Here is a 4,049-nt window from a genome sequence, read left to right on the forward strand (position 1 = left end):
ACTCTTATCCTGCTGCATCTTCTCCCTACCCCTCAGATGGTAGCCCTCAATCCTCCGAGCAATCTCCACTACTAACTAATAAGGAGTCCCCATCTGCACCTCTTGAGCCATGTTGGCCCTGATGCCAGAATGCAACCCTGCAACAAACCTATGCTCCCTCTCTGTGTCAGTAGGAAGTATCATCAATGCATGGCGGGATAACTCAGAAAACCTTGCCTCATAATAGGTCATGGACATCTGACCCTACTCAAGCTGCTCAAACTGATATCGCAGCTCTTCCCTCTCAGAGGGGGTAATATACATGTCCATAAATAACTGTGTGAACTGACTCCAAGTGATAGGAGGAGAACCTGTGGATCTGCCAAGAACATAAGACTGCCACCATCTGCGGGCCCTTCCCTCTAGCTAAAAAGTAATAAAGTCAACCTCAGGTGACTCCAATATCCTCATGTTGAGTCTGTCCCTACACCTATCAATGAAGTCCTAAGCATCCTTATGACGCTCACCCCCGAAGATAGGAGGGTGAAGCCTATTCAACAGCTTTTGCAGGTCACCATCTGCAGCTGGTCTAGGCTTGGGTATCACTGCAGCAACTGGCTAAGCCCCATCTGCGGGTAGCGCACCTGGAGTCTGATACACTGCAGCTGCATGACTATAAGCCTGAGCAGTAGGGATTTGTGCTCCCCCTCCTACATGTGATGTAGCTGGATCTACTAGAAATAAACCAGCCTGAGTCATGGTGTCCATGAATCGTAGCATACGGCCCATGACCTCCTAAAATCCCGGTGCTGTCATAAAGTCCGTCGGGGTAGGCTCAGCTGAAGGCACCTCACCATGCTCCTCAATAATAGGATCTCCCATAGGATCTGTTGGTGGTGCTACTGGAACAGCTCTAGGATGCCCTCGTCCCCTACTTCGGGCCGGTGCCCTCCCTCGGCCTCTGCCTCGGCCTCTAGTAACGGAGGGAGCAGCCCCTTCTAGGTCAGGAACATCTGTCGTGCGTGTCCTCACCATCTGTGAGAGAATAGAAGAGAGAAATTTAGTATACCATCCACTGCACGATAGGAAATGAATAAAGAGTAGTTTCCTAACACCCTATAGCCTCTTGAAGATAAATACAGACGTCTTCGTACCGATCCGCAAGACTCTATTAGGTTTGTCCATGACTTGTGAGACCTACGTGAACCTAGTGCTCTAATACCATGTTGTCACGACCCAATTTCACCTCAGGTCGTGATGGCGCCTAACACCGTTGTCAGGAAAGCCAATGCGAAAATATTAGTGAATTCTTATTTTACTTACTAAAAACAGTTACATCATTTTTCTTAGTTATTAAAACATGCGATATTAAGCAAATATTCAGTAATGGTTACACAACCAAAAAGAATAGTCTACTAATGTACGTGCCAAAACCTGGTATCACAAGCTATTGGCAACTAGTAGAATATACAAAATAATATATCTATCCTACTATCTGAAACAGAATAGACAGTCAAAAGTAAGAGAGACTCCATCAAGCTGTGAATCGGCATAAGAAGGGAAGCATCTCACTGTGGAAGTCTCGGACTATGATCAGGGACACGCACAGGTCTGATAGCCAGATGTACCTGCCTCAGAGCCTGTACATAAACAATATGTACCCAATAAGTATCCCGTCTAATCTCGAAGAAGTAGAGACGACAGGTCGACTTGATACCTACTAGGGTCAAAATAATATAATATGGTTTTATGCTAGGCATGAAGATTACAGTTATATAATAGTTGTAATCAGAATTACTAAGTCATGTCCATATAATATCACAGTTAACCATTTACATTTCAAACCATTTAACAAGCAAGTCATCAACACTGATTCACATAGATATCACACGCACATCATGCCGAGGTCGACGGCCCGATCCAATAGAAAAGAAACTGTGCACTGCCAGAGGGTCGAATGGTGTGAACCATAGATGTATCTATTTCTATCGAGGCGATCAGCCCGATCCACAAATATCAATTATCAACAGGAAAATACAAGAAGGCGCATTTATATTCAAATAAACTCATACAAGTGCTCAACAAAACATATGTTCATTTCCATTTCTCTAGCATATCCTGAATGATCACATTAGCAAGAAGACATATAACATGTGCAAATATAACATGATACTGGTCCTAAACTACCCGGACAATTAACATGATAGTAGCTACGCCCGGACTCTTGTCACCTAGTGCGTACGTAGCCCCCGCATTTAGTGGCAAATTATACAATTATTACTCCTAAGGGGACAATTCCCTCTTACAAGGTTAGAAAGGAGACTCACCTCACTCCAAAGTGCACTTCCAATACCAAGAACGAGCCTGAACTCTCAATTTGGAATCGAACGATCCAAAACTAGTTAAACTGGGTAAGAACTAGTCAATACAAGCCACAAGATCGCATTCCAACTTTTTAAGCAATTTCCCAACCTTAAACACAAGTTTCCTAAAATCCAACCCTAGGCCCACATGCACGGATTCCGAAATATTTCGAAGAAAGTTGTTCTTTGTAACCTAAGGATCAATAATATTTGATTTCTACTTCATTTTATAACTAATTTCGTGGTAAATTCTAAGTTTTATCAAAACCCTAGGTTTTTCTCTAACCCCATGATTTTACCTTAATCTTAGTGTGTTAATCTACCTAAGACACAAGTATTAAACTAGGAATAGGTAGGATAAACTTACCTCAAGATGCTAGGTGAAAGTCTTCTCTCAAAATCTCCAAAATCGCCCAATGGTTGAGTGAAAAATGGCCAAAATAACTTAGAACCCGTATTAAATGAAGCTCACTACTTCAGCGATTTCCACATCTGCGGTCCTGGTATGCACCTGCAGCCACTGCATCTGCGGAAGGGGGCCGCTTTTGTGGCTTCGCTTCTGCGGCTTTGGGCCTGGCCTGGCTTTGCCGCATCTGCGTGAGATTGATTGCTTCTGCGGTCTCGCACCTGTGGCTGGCCAACTGCAGGTGCAGTTATGACAGCAATTGAAGCTTCAGCCCTTCTCCAATTTTCCAACTTCACTCGAGCCTCATCCGATTGACGCTCGGGGCTCCCAGGCCCCGCCTGAACATACCGACAAGTCTGAAAACATAAAATGGACCTGCTCGAACCTTCGGAACGCCCGAAACAATGCCAAATCTAAGAATCACCCCCTAAAACCAATTGAATCAAACTTATGAACTTCAAGTTCTTAATTCACCTCTAACGAGCTGAAACGCACTTAAACTACTCGGATTGACACCAATCTTTGCGTGCAAGTCTTAAATATTATTTTTGGACCTGTACCGGGCTACGAAACCAACATACGAGCTCGATACCAATGTGATCAATTATTATTTATTTTCTTTAAATCCTTAGAATTTCTGTTTAACAGTTTCCAATAAAAAATCATTACTCGGGCTAGGGACCTCGGAATTCGACTCCGGGCATACGCTCAGGTCTCATATTTTCCTAAGGACCCTCCAGGACCATCAAAACACAAATCCAGGTTCGTTTGCTAAAAATGTTGACCAAAGTCAAACTTAGCCTTTTAAGAAAATCTTAAGAAATCAAATGAATCTATTTCAACCCAAACTCTTCCAAAACCCGAATTAATCATACCCGCAAGTCGTAAATCAGTTAAAGCAAGCACGGGAAGTTTTATTTAGGGGACGGGGTTCTAAAAAGTAACGCGACCGGTCGGGTCATTACACTTAATGTACCGACCAAATTACCGACCAACGTTGGTCGGTAATTCTGAATTACAGAATGAAATACGAGTTTTCCCCCCATTTCTCTTATTTTCTTCCCCAAAATTTCCTTAACTCCTCCCACAATACCATCCCCTTCCCTCTCTATTTCCCTCACACAAATCCCATTCCCCACCCCGTGTAGCCAACGTCCATCGTCGTCGTTGGAGCTGTCGCTGCCTTGGTATTAGGACTGCTGCCCCTCTCCTTCTCCACCTAAAAATTCTAGGTTTGAATTACAATCCATTTCTTTATTATTTCTAGTTGTTGTATCAAATATTTGAACATTGTATTTTAT

The sequence above is a fragment of the Nicotiana sylvestris genome, chromosome 11, assembly GCF_000393655.2.
Source record: "Nicotiana sylvestris chromosome 11, ASM39365v2, whole genome shotgun sequence".
In the NCBI taxonomy this organism is placed as follows: Eukaryota; Viridiplantae; Streptophyta; class Magnoliopsida; order Solanales; family Solanaceae; genus Nicotiana; species Nicotiana sylvestris.